Consider the following 14,060-nt stretch of genomic DNA (forward strand, 5'->3'; position numbering starts at 1 on the left):
TTCCTGCCGAAAATATTTCTGACGTGGGACGCCGGACGCGGGGCACCGCCACCGACGCCGGATATTCTGCGACACGAGCTCCTTAACGCTATCGCGTTAAGACTGACTTCAGACCACTGCATAAAATAAATAATTAGGGTGCGCGCATCACATTCAGGGCTCAACAAGGTGGGCTAATAGCATTTCGCATCGTGATGTAAAAAGAGATGTGCTGGTCGAAAACAAGGTTTCTGGCAGATCTAGAGCTCGTCACCTGCTCCTCAGATATTGGTCGCAGATAACACAGCCAGACGTGCAGTGAATGCCCTTCTTCCAGGTCTTGTGAGGCGCGTCGAGATAACACACAGCCGTAACACAAGCCGAGCTACTAAAGAACAAGCGTGACTTCGAGATCCCCGCTATCGAGCAAGACGCAGGTCCTTCGAGATATAAGGATATCTACAGTTATATTTGCCATCTTGCGCGGCCGGTGGCCAAATGTTGCATTTGTTTCAAGAAAAAATCCATAATTGCCAAGCGACTTTGAATACTGCTCGAGAGTAAATTCTGTTCAACGTGCAGCTGATCGCACGCAAAGCTACGTTCCAATATCCAGAATTCCACATAACTCGGTGTAAGCGGCTACTCGCTGTAAGATTGGCAACTCTCGCTTCTGTGAATTACCCCTCCCACCTTTGTTAGTAAACACTTTGATAAATAGGTCATTCATTGTAAGTTTACCTCTTTGTTGCACATATTACTATTAAGCCAATGCGAACAAACTGACACTGGCATACCGTATTTACTCGCATGACGCTGGCACCTACCGCTTCACAATATAAAATTCAAATCTTTATTTTTTTCGAGGAATCACAGCTCCCTCCAAAACTACTGCATTGACAGTCTTCTTGTTCAAACGTCCGTGTTGACACCGTCTCTCAATAAATCATACAAGCGACACTTTATTTATCCTCTTTGAGACTCTACGTACAATTAACGTCTGCAATAAGGAGTCATTGCAGTTTCTGCTTGTGTAGGAACCTGTACTCTTACTGCAAAGTGAGATGCTGTTTCGAAATAGTGTTTTCTTTGATTTTACAGGGGCCGATATGGCTCTATTCTTATTGCGATAGCAATCATATCGATAAACCATGCAGGCACATTTCTACTGTCGCCGTCGGCGTCGTCGTGAGGTTCTGTATAAAGCCCAAGGGCAATAGAACCATCGCCGCACACCGTATGCTGCATGTGCGAGTGAAAGCTTGTGAGGGTGAGCCGGCGAACGCGGTTCAATCTCGCGTGCGCGAGCGATGAACGTAGCTCGGATGCGTGCCCTCTCCAGTCGCGCGCGATGCAGAGGGGTCAGTCGAGGGAGGAGGGGCGCTCTTCTACGGCGGCTGTTAGGGTGCCTCGAAGTCCCCCTCGCCCGCCGCTCCGCACAGAGTGGAGACAACCACAGCCTCTACTACGGCGTTGTCCACGCGAATCGCGGACGCCGTAGTAGACGCCGCCTTTGGCGGACGCCGTAGCGAAGCGTTGCGGGCGCTCGCGTCTCGAAAGAAATCTGCGACGTGGCCAAAGTGCTCGCCCACGCGGGCCTCATTTTCAAAGCGATCTGCGATGTTTGCAGAGTGCGTGTAGTGCCGGTAACTTCGTATGCGCTGTCATTTTGACGCTTCGTTCGCGATAAAGCGAGAGATGCATGACGGTAAATTTGCTTGCATGCTGCCGCGATTCCTCACTCCAGTATTTTGACAGCGAGTTTCCGCGCTCTTCGAGCGAGATATGATCATGTATACTGGGCGTGCGTGACACCGTAGTGTTTAATTTAGTTAAAATACATTGGCGGGCTACTTGATTTGAATCCATGTTAGAATGTGTAAGCGCGACTGAACAAGGACGTGTAAAGAAGCAGACACACAAAGACCACGTTATCTCTGTATGTGTTTCTTCCTACGCCCTCTTCAGTCACGCTTACACATTCTATCCTTAATTTAGTTAGTAACCGAACGTTTACAAGTTTATAGGGCCGATAAAACCACTATCCTTACTTCGTACAGCTACCTACTAATTTGATATCGCAATGGATGGTTCGCCTTTCGAGCGGAGATGCGAATTTTTCCTACTGAGACCCTTGTGCGTTCTACTGGACTATTTTCCCCGCGTACTTGTCGCTCGTCCCTAACTTTACATCAGTTGCCTGCAAAAAAAAGAACGACCATTATGTGAGTAAATACACTACACATCTGCGCGAAATCTTCGAAGAAAATTAAAGGCTTTGCTTATTCGTTTCTTCAGCCGTGCCGTGACACTCATGTTCCACACTTTGTAAGGTTTATTCCGATGCAATAAATGGTTGTGTATGAAGAGAAACAGACAGTTTTATAGACTTTTTGGGCACATGGTACACGGTATGAGCTTCAACGTGTGAACCGTGTGTGCGTCTGGGCGTGCGTGTTTTTTTGTTTGTGTATAGGAGAAGGGTGCCTGTGTTTGTGAGTGTGTTGGTGTTCCTGTGTAACAAGAATAAACAGATTTTGCGTCACGACATATGACGCCAAATGAACTCATTGGAAGTTGTATAGGAATGACACCCGTTTCTTATGTCGTTTTTTATATGTTTCTAAAGAGCACATAACTGCGACCAGCACTTACCAGCCACCACATCATACGATCATATTCATACGTTTATCAGACCTTGATACAGACCTGGCACGATGATCAAACCAACGATCACACGGCCGCTAGAAAACGATTCGAACCACTGCACATTGGCATCATGGAGATTACGTGGCGTTCTTAAAGGTTTCTGCTCTGCCTTTCCGTACACAAATTCTTTTCCCCTAGAAAAAAAAAAATGTCGGCTCTCTGAAATGGTGTAGGCGCGAGTAGCTTTAAGCATAACCGAGAAGCATAACTTCTTCCGTTAACCGAGGGGCCCGACTTTTATTAGTCATATCAAAAGAAGCCAACAAACACTGACACCAAGGACGACATTGAAGAAATTATTTATGCTTATTAAATGAAATAAAGAAACGATAATTTAATGGAAATGAAAGTGGATGAAAAAACAACCTGCCGAAGGTGGGGAACGATCCCACAACCTTCGCATTTCCCGTACAATGCTTGACCATGGTACCATGGTAGAGCATCTATCGAGCATCTATCTATCGATGATCTACAATGGTAGAGCATCGCACGCGAAATGCGAAGGTTGTGGGATCGTTCCCCACCTGCGGCAAGTTGTTTTTTCATCCACTTTCATTTCCATTAATTCATCGTTTCTTTATTTCATTTAATAAGCCCAAGTAATTTCTCCTATGTTGTCCTTGGTGTCATTGTTTGTTGGCTTCTTGAGCATTACTGTGTTTTCTGAGAGATTCGGCTGTACGCGACCAACTGCGCTAGTTGTTCGGTGTATCAGCACATTTGCGCAGTAATTCCACTTAAGGATCCGCTTCGTTCTTGTCTTTTCTACTGATTAATTTCATCCGTTACTGGTAAGCCAGCAGGAAAATTATTCTCTTTGCATTCCTGTCTTTCGTCAGTTTTATCGCCATCTCTTTTTGGAGAGTACGAGGCACAAAATTGCCGTTATTGGTAGTTTCGTTAAGGAAATAAAAAAAACAAAGATCATTGCTCAACTTTCCGCCGCAACAGTTCCTATAGTACATGCTTAAGTACAATTATAAGAGGTATGTGCAATGTGGAATGCTTTGTTTATTCAAGTACCCTAAAGGCCCGTACGGACATTACAAAGGGGTATTACAATAAATTAGTGATAGATACAGCATACGCATTTAAACAGATAATGCATGCTAAAATGAAAAAAAAACGCAAGCGATCACTTATACTAATCACCATATGTGTTCTGTGGGCTTGAGATGGCAAATGAATTTACTCTTAAGTTGTATACGCCGGATGATAAATCGGTTTTCCCATCATCGATATCTCTTCTTCTTCTTTTTTTTTTTTTTTTGGTGGTGAAGGACAGGACCGGATAAGGCTTCTAGGAAGAAGCAGATACACAGGAACCCGCGCTGTCTTGTGTGCCTGCTTCTTTCTACGTCCTTGTTCCGTCGCGCTTACATATTCTATCATGGATTCAAACCAACTAGCCCGCCAACATGTTTTAACTAAATTAACCACCGTGGTGTCACGCGCGCACAAGTAAACACGAACACATCTCGCGCGATGAGCGCGGAGGCTCGCTGTGAAAATTCTGGAGTGTGGAATCGCAGCATCAGCAAGCGAATTGACCTCCGCGCATCTGTCGCTTCAACGCGAAGTAAACGTCGAAAGCACAGCGCATACGAAGCTATTTACACTACGGGCACTCTGCAAACATCGCAGATCGCTTTGAAGATGAGGGCCGCGTGAGCGCGCACTTTGGCCACGTCAGCGGAAACGCTTCCCTATGGCGTCCGCCAAAGGCGTCTACTACGGCATCCGTGATTCGCGTGGACAACGCCGTAGTAGTCGCCGCGGTTGTCTCCACTCTGTACGGAGCGGCGGGTGAGGAGGACATCGAGGCACCGTAGCAGCCGCCGGAGAAGAACGCCGCTCCTCCCTCGTCCGACCTCCTTGCCTCGCGCGTGACAGGAGAGAGCACACATCCGGGCCGCGTTCCTTGCTCGCGCACGCGAGATTGAACCGCGTTCACCGGCTCACCTCACAAGCTTTCACTCGCACATACAGCATACGGCGTGCGTCGACGGTTTTATCACCCTTGGACTTTGCACGGAACCTCACGGCGGCGCAAACGGAAGAAACGAACCTGGAATGTCCATATAATTGCTGTCGCAATAATACTACCACTTCGCCCTAACGCCTTCTTACAGAGGCGTCACTTTCCGTTCAAACGGTTTTCATCGTATTTAGCTAACGTTGCATCAGTGCACACCTATATTATTTTCCGCTTGCATTAGTTTTAACTTTCCAGAAACATATCCGCATAAATGGATAAAATGATTTACGATATTTATGAACGACTTAATTCTAGTTTTCTGCCAAGTTCCGTATCGCAGTCACGTTGAAAAAGCGTGCAGTGTAACATGAAAATCAAGTACATGAAAGCTTGCTCTCTTTAAAGCAGTAATGGACACACCAAATTAGGATCACGGTAACTCACATTTAATGCGGATACAAACGACACATCAAAAATTGTTTCTAGGATTTTCTTTGTTGCTGGTCGAGGTAGAGACTCTCCATTTCATTCCTGGCGATTTCCCAGTGACAGCTACCTGTTGTATACGTAATCAAGTTGACTACATATACATGTGTCACTTTTGTTTATACATAAGCTTGTACTGCTGAACGTAAAATAGAATTGCTCAAAACTTTTTGAAGCAATAAAGACCAACTGTAAATATATTGATAGAAGGATCACGCTGGCTGAGCAAGCTGTTCGCACCCGCCGCGGTGGCCTAGCGGATATGGTGTTGCGCTGCGAAGCTCGACGCCACGGAATGAAATCCTGGCGTTGCCGGCCGCATTTAACTGGGCGCAGAATACAAAAACGCCTATGTCTCGTGCATTGAGGCCACGTTAAAGACGCCATGGTGGTCAAAATTAATGGGCAGTGCCCCACTACGGCGTGCCCCATAAACAAATCGTGGTTTTGGCGCGTAATGTCCCAGAATAGGATTCACACTTCTCTCCAACACTGGGCTATTCGTTCACTTTTTAGTATTCGAGCGTCCTTTCTGATATCCCAGTGCGGCGATTTGGGCTCTTCGACGTCAAGACGTCTTTTGACTGGGCCTTTCAACACAACTACCGCCTACGGGAGGTGAAGCATCGACAGCCCGATGGCTCGGTTCTTCGTTTCAGCGTGCCTTTATTCAGCCTAAAGACGTGCAGCGCATAGTATACGACTCAAGCGAAAATAAGTGATCCAGAATAAGGAAACTTCTGGCTACGTACATTTTCGCCCTTGATGTCATGAACACTTTTCAGCGCTGCTCAGTTTGCCAATGTTTGGGGGAAGCATTGGATTAAAATACAAATAGTTTCCGTAGCCGCTCACACAATGCCTTCCGCCCTCCAGGCATCACGTCTTGTGCCCGTCCGAGACCAGAACACCAGACAGCTAACTTGAAACAGAAAGAGCACACGGCAAATACCGGTCGATGCTAGTGCGACAAAGCGCAACCGTCTCCGTCACGTTACTTTCCTATTGGCGCATGCAGCTGCGCAAGAACGGCAATGCTCGAGGCGAACTTTTTTGCGCGTGTTTGCGTAACACAGATGCACGAGAGAAATGCAGCGCTGCTTTAAGAAGCGCGCCATCTGCGCAGATCCGACATGGCGTGTCGAGTCGCGTAAACGAAGTCAGCGGCACGTTTCACGCATTCCTCGGTGTTCAAGGGTCAAAACCAGTTTCGGCGGCTTGTCAGATCAGCCTGCTGCGCAAGTTTCGTAACCGCGCTATGTCCACGCGGGACTGCGCACCCTCAGGAATCGCAATATTAGCGCCCGTTTCTTCTCGGAGAAACGAATGCGCTATAGGGGCGCACGCATTTCCCGCACCCCAGATTCATATAAAGTGTACCCAAAGGGAGCTTCTACAAGGGCAAAGACATGCCATGATTCAAACGTGCAAAGCGAATTTATACGTTTGCGTGCCTATCTGAAATGATGACCATAGCAATGTGCAGTGGTTTCTTCACAGTTTGAAGGCCATGACGGTATCAAAAAAAAAAGGGAAGGCGAGAACGAGCTTGTCTTTGAGCGAGACAGCATTTTGAATTGAGCTTATTTTGCAACGTATGATTTCTCGGTTTCGTTTCTTGCTTGCGCTAAAGGATAACGTTCCGCATGGCGCAACCGGTTTATCCATTCACATGTTTCAACTTGACCGCCAGGGTCAGGAATGCGACTAGACAACCCTAGAAAGCAGTGTGAAATACTACACGCATGTACAGGAAATCAATAAAGGAAGGCATAAAAAAAATAAAGTAATATAATTCGATGGCCTTTTATACGCCCGTACCAAGGATACTAAAAAAATGCGAGCTTGAGCTTATCATAAATGACTCTTGTGAAATAGCAAAACATACCTACTGTAACCAAGAAGGAAAAATCGGCTAGCCAGAAAATAGCGAAGAAAAAAATACGCTGGCCAAAGTGTCTTGAACTTTCTGCACTACATGTTAGTAACCTTCCGTATTTTGACAATATCTGCAGTTGTCGGCTTAGTTTGCGTTTAAGAAAGAATACCGTTATTTTTGAGCAATTTTACTAAATAAACATCTCACAACCGAATTACGCCCATCAAAATAATATCATTATGTAACACCTGGATATTTAGAACGTACTATAAGTATCCTGCATTGGGGAGAGACATTGGACAAAAAAGAGTTTTACGTGCGAAAATGACCATCAGATTATCAGGCACCCCATGAAGGGGGACTTAAATGTGCACTTCGACTGCTCCCATAGAAATGCGCCCGCCACGATCGTCATCGTAGCCATGCACGACTTCAGCAGCGCAACGCCATTGCCACTAAGCTACTGCGGTGGACAGGTAGCAGATAGGTGGGGTTGTGTGACTGTCAAGAAAATGCATGACTGCACGTAAGTTTCCCTCAAAACGGTTAGAGTGCGAAATGAATATTCATGCGTGTATTGATTTCTCAGCGCTTACGACAAATTTTGATCAAAATATATATCACAAAATTTTAAGCTTATGACTGTTGTTTTCCTGTCAATTTTCGACAGCAAATTATTAACAAACTAGCACAACGTCGCGATAGTACTTTTATCGGCCGTATAAGCTTGTTCACATTCGCTTACTAACTAAATTAGTAAGCGCGCATAGTGTCACGCACGCGCAAGCAAACATGAACGAATATACCTCGATGACCAGGGACACTCTCTGTAAACGTATTGGCGTGAGGACGAGCGGCAGTAGCAGCGAGCTTATTTCTCTTTGTGCTGCCTCTCGCTTCGACGTTATCTCAGCGGCGACAACAGGCAATGCGCACAGGAAGCCATCAGCCTTCGGTGAGCGTATACGCTCTAACCACCGCAGATCGCTTTCAAGATAGGCTCCACGTGGCCGACGAAACGTTAATTTGAGGGATCGCCAGCTGTTTGTGCGCAGGGGCAAGTAAGAGCGGGCGTGAGAGAGAAAATCTGGGGGCTTTTGCTCCTTGACTCTGCCTAGGTACTATGGAGGAGGTTTCTTAGCGCGTGTCGCAGACGCTTGTCCCTAGGCAAAGTTCTGTTGCAGAAGGCGTGGGGCGCGGTAGTGGTGAACTTAGCGTCACAAGTTGGCGGCAGGACGTAAATATAATTATTCAATCGTGTTTTTTTTACGAATTGAAACAACGTGTCATTATTTCGCTTTACTGGCGCCGCCTGCTTTATTATAACCTCAGGTGCTCTCCTGAGGCCTGCGTTTGCCGGTTACATGTTCCCTCCTGGAGCAGGGCTTCAAAAGAATCCAATCTATCGTCACGACCATAAAAGCGACCCGCGACTTCTCAAACATCAGTCAGAACCTTGCCCTTTCAAACAAAGCGATCACCAAAGGGGGCGTCCGTGCCCTCTGCCTCACCGCGCGGGCAGCCAGCGGCGGAGCGTAAACAAACTCGACGGCAGTCCGCAATACCGCAATGTCTAGGGGACAAACGCATACAACACACGCTAAGAAACCTCCTCCGTAGTGCTTAAGCAGAGTCATATATTCAAGGAGGAAAAGCCCCCACATTTTCTCTCTCACGCTTGCTATTACTCGTGCCTGCGCACAAACGGCTGGCGATCCCTCAAATGAACGTCTCGTCACGCGGCCGCACTCCACCACGCCATACACCTCCTTTCCCTCCTCACTGCTGCCCTGCCCGCAATCGAAGACGGCGCGCTTCCTCCCTTGCGCACGCGAGATTCAGCCGCCATACTTCTCGGCTCACCTTTGCAGGTTTTCACTCTCACCTACTGCATACGACGTGCGACCGCAATATTATCGCACTTTGACTTTATACGAAGCATTAGGGCAAGAGCGACGATGACAACCACGGCTGAAATGAACCTGGAGTGTACATAGAATCGCTAGCGCAATAAAATGGTAATCTCTCGTGTGTGCGGTCTATGTGTTTATGTAGCGCAGCATTGAACCATGTGGCACAAAACTAAAAAAAAATTTTTTTCGTTGTGTTGCATTGTACGTGCCTATGAGCAGATGGTTTTAAAATTTATAAAACCTTGCCCCTAGGCACATTTCACTAGACGTTAGTAAAAGAAGTCTATACGCTGCGTTATATGTCAAGCTGTTACAACAGACCATGAGGTTACATAACAACATATATAGGTCGTCGGTATCATAAGTCAACGCAGCATACTCTCGATGCTCGTGATTCTTTTTTTTTTTGACAAAGACGCACCTACATGTGAAGTCTATAGTAGATGTCACTCACGGACTTAGATAGTTAGGACCTAATTCGTACATTGAATTGCCGTTTGTGGTTTACTGGGGCGTTCTAGTATGAAGACATCTGGGACTAAAGCTGATGAGCTTAGATATCGTTTTTTTTTTTTTGTGCAAAAGCAACCTCGCTAAGACAAATTACTTCAAAATTTATTATTTTACACTGAGAATCTGGATGCTGAGATTTTGGCGTGAATTGTAATAATTTTGCCAGTAATAGTAAACCTTAAATACCAAATGAATTCAAATAAGGTGCTAAAAGGATTGTTGGACAAAATTTTACTAGTTTTTGGTGGGTACCTATTGGCCCTTTAAGGATTCTTTCTCTACAGGACTACTGCGTGGCCCCGACGTTCGAGAAAAAGAGAAATTGCCGTAGCTACCCGCAAAAAACCACAAATAAGCACTGTTTATGGCAACGATTCCCAAGCCATAACACAGCTACCGCCCCAGTACCACAATACTCTGTGCGGAATAAGAAAACCGCCAACAGATTGACTGCATAAGCAGCTGTGCCCACACATGCAAGCGTAGCTCTATCGTCACATGCATAATTGGGCATGCGTGGGCACAGCTTTGGAATCATAGGTTGCACATTTGCAAATGTAACGCAGACACACACGATTTTAGGATACTTGTAAAGATCATGGACAATCTCGGTCTTATTTGACTGTATAGGCTTCTTCCGTAGCAAATGAGATCATATGCTGATGTGTAGCGAACCTAATTCTCTTAGCGTAAACTACAGAAGTTACAGGAAGCAGTAATAGTATTTAGGTAGTTTGACGTAGTGTTTGTATTCGCATGCAATCCAGGTCATAGGAAGATAACATGCGGGACTGGCATGTGAAAACTGTGAGGCAGAGGAGATAAGTAAAAACGCGGTCTGCTTTAGATTTCGGGGAAAGCTAAATACCGCAATCGCAGTTTCTACAACCCTAAGGCACTTAAATCTCGAATAAGAAGTATTTAAATTTGAGCAAGTTCATACGACATACTCGAGGAAAAAAAAAAAGACCGTTTCTCCAGTATATCCAGTTCAAGCTCACCAACTCTTTATAGTTCCGTTGCAATTTGTGCTTCCCGTGATACTGTTCTTTGCACGAATGATTCACGCGATATTTTAGACGGTCTTAATTGAATTCATTTGGGGCAAAGGAACACGTCCGTTCTCCACGTTTCCGGAACCATACGCTAGGTATTTGTAATCACGTGGTATATGTATATTAGGAATCGAAACAGGGCATTTCAGGCTCATAACTGAAGCACTGCTAGGAAATAGTCCAGTAAATGTAAAAATGTGTCAATCGGCAGCTCACTATTCATGACGGTGGATGCCAGCAATTCTGGGGTAACAAGTGATAACGCCATTACCCTGCAGGCTTACTAATGATATTTTTTTTACTTGTTTGCTAGCCACTTCAAGCCAAACCAGTTCCAGACACAAGTCCAGCCAGTTGTGGACGCGAATACATCTAGCAACGCTGAGATTGCGAATGACTTAAAGTTGAGCAAATTATTAGAAATTTATGATACCAGATGCAGTTCAGATAAGATTAGTTCAGTTATGCCTTTCTGATACTAGATAGGTATCTATTCCGAAAATGTAATAAGTACGGATCGAAATACGATAGCGATATATCAATCCACGAAATGTCTGACGAAATAAGTTCCTGTACAGGCGTTTCGTCCAGTAGTACTCAAGAATGATTTGAGAAAGAGTACAAGAGCGCCACTGCTTTTACGGGCAAATTTCGGTAGGCGTAATTCAAAATTGGTATTAGTTCTAGGACTCTCCTTGAGCGGAAATAACCAGATGACTCAATCACACCGATGGTTCATTTCAGCAAGTAAGTTCAAAGAGAATAATTTTTCAAAGACATCAATATTATGATATTTAGTGCGATGCCTAATTTCTTATTTGTGCAGGACGACGTTCAAAATGAATTTAAACGCCTGCAAACTCAATTAAGAGTCATGATAACGTGTAAATACATAACTCCATTATGTCCAGCAGAAGTTTGGCCTGCATTTAACTAACATTAAGCAAATGTCGCAATTTTACTCGCAAAACCACGATATCATTATGAGGCACGCCATAGTGGGGGAAATCGAATTAATTTTGACTACCTGCGGTGCCTTAGCGGCCAACAAATGCACGGTACATGGATGTCTTTTTAATTTTGCCATCATCGAAATGCGGCCGCCGCGCTCACAGTTTGATCTCGCGACCTTGAACTCAGCAAAGTAACGCCCAAACCACTGCGCCACCACAGCAGATTTGTACTGACAGGACCAAGTACTTGTGAAAAGTCTTTAGCGCGTGAGATTTAGGCAAAAGAAAGGTTAGTTTACGCCAAATAAATGCGTCGGCTTAGTGAGAGTGCATGCAATACGAAATGGCTCGAAGTGGGCGTCCCGTAAAAACGAGCATAAAAGCTGCCAAATATATTTCTAACCGAGCCTTTCATCAACCTGTGTTGTGGTCACGAAAGAAAGAAACGGGAATCAAACTTCACGCACCTACCATTTCTCGAACCAACGAAGCACAGTATTCTGCTTGGTCGAGCATGTCCAGGACAATGCCACGCTCTGTGACAAAAAATTGGTACTAGGGGCTGCTTTTTTGCTCTCAGTGAAATTGCTATAGTTCTTCGATAGCGATGACTGTGACGACCAGGACACAGAATCAAGGGTTAAGTTGTCGGTTCTGTGATTGGAGTTTTCTACTACACTCAGTGGAGCAGCAGTTCTGGTTGCTTAGTAGTGCATATCACCACCCGGAAAAAACATTATAAGTGATTATGGGACTCGGCCACCCTCCCAGACAACCTTCGTTCGCCTTTTGTAATATTGTTCTCCCCAAACACACTCGTACTCATGTAAAAAAAAAAAAAAATATGGAGTAGGTTCTCGTTAATTCGAACGTCTGTGTGACCGCTCTGAATGACCTTAAAGAAGGAAAATAGCTTCCTAACTTTTAAGGAGGAAGTCTACATGAATACAGGAATTAGAGATCTCATGCCTGCATCTCAATTACTTGCTTAGTTCTTAAAGCTTGGATATGACATCGATCTCTCAGCTACAAAAATAAAACAGAAAGTTATAAATATGCATGCGTTGCGCAAATGAAGGTATGCACTAAATAAAAAGCAGAATTCATGAAAATTTTGACAATTACTTCGATGAAGTGATTGCGTCAAAAATATTACGTAAAGCATAATGTTATTAATAATAATCTTCTGATATGATGATAATAATCGTGTTATCATCGTGATTAGATTAGGATAATAATCTTCTGACAGCTTTCGTCAGCGGGGGAACCGGCAATCTAGGTTTTATCAATAACAAATGGACGCACGCAGTTGTCGTTTACGACATAATACACAGTGTTAGAAAGTGTATCTGCAAGTTTATCTAAATATGTTATAACCACTACGTGAACAAACAAAGTTATTAAAGATAAGTGAGCACTATTTCCTTCCGCTCTGCTGCAAAACAAAAACAATGAAGTAAATGAAGCTTAAGTGCGTATGCTTTGAAGGAATCTAGGTTCTGAGCTCTTGAACGAATAACACAGTAGCGCCTGCATCTGCTGTGACGCCATAATTCTAACGCAAGTGCACTTTGATCATCGATACTTATAGATAGCCTGGGAAGCCCAGCTGGTTTGTCACAACAGTGAGCGATCCAGGCAAAGAGGCATCAAAGCACACAAGTTATAATCATTTTATTCGGCGTATTAAAGGGTGTCACATCTTTTTACACCGAAGCCTAATATGGCTGAGCTATGGAAAAATTGCGTGTGTCGATCGAGCCATGTAGACAAAGAATTTCTCTCCATACGTGGGCCGATCCCGACGAATGTGCAATACAGGACCCACCCGCGGCGGAGGTGAAGCAGGCTTTCAGCATTCCGTCAACTTGCAAAAATAAGATTCATATCTTAGCTCCAAATACAACCTGCATTAGATATTGAGCTGATAAAAACAGATACTACACTTTGACCCGCGTCGGCCATGTCCAAGTTATCACCGTCTTCTCTTTGTCGGCGTTCCAAGTGTTTGCGTATCTCCTTTCCTTTTTTTCCGCTCTCCCTTGGGGGAGGTCCCGTAATCTTGCTGCCTGCCGGACCGCGAGGCGGAAAGAAATGCGAAACGTCTATGTGGGCCCAATCTCGCAAGATTGGAGCGTTTCACCGGAGCTACGCCTAGGTTTCTGAGGGAATTTGTGGGGTACCTATTTCGTGTGTCCTGTATTGTGTGCGACCGCTTGTGGTTTTCGAATGACCTCACAACCATTACTGCACTGCGCGACGTCTACCAACGCACGATCGCCTTGACGATGAAGCACTGTGTACGCTCGGAGTGCGGTGAGGTGTGTGTCTGTTCAACGTGCTGGGATTCGTTAGCAAAAGGTGTCGTGCCGCGTTTTGCAATAATACGTAGGTGTATATACCCATCGGTGCCTCATCATATTCAACGTCTCAACACCGTGGAGGAACGACTAGTCGTACCTCGCCTTCCATTTATGTGCATGCGGCGTTTGGCGCAGGGCAATGGACGGTTCTCCGTTAAGGGACCCACATACACAGCTTCGCTGGTCATCCACCTTCAGTCATCCACTTTCAAAGAGTGGAATAGCCCTCAAT

At 45.2% G+C, this 14,060-nt stretch overlaps 1 non-coding gene across 1 annotated transcript; it reads right to left on the reverse strand.

Annotated features, from left to right (window-relative positions):
- Positions 1-13,250: 13,250 nt before the first annotated feature.
- Positions 13,251-13,441, reverse strand: LOC126537223 (U2 spliceosomal RNA). The gene has a single exon (XR_007600763.1). It is a non-coding gene; the product is annotated as a U2 spliceosomal RNA (small nuclear RNA).
- Positions 13,442-14,060: the final 619 nt, after the last annotated feature.

The sequence above is a fragment of the Dermacentor andersoni genome, chromosome 4, assembly GCF_023375885.2.
Source record: "Dermacentor andersoni chromosome 4, qqDerAnde1_hic_scaffold, whole genome shotgun sequence".
In the NCBI taxonomy this organism is placed as follows: Eukaryota; Metazoa; Arthropoda; class Arachnida; order Ixodida; family Ixodidae; genus Dermacentor; species Dermacentor andersoni.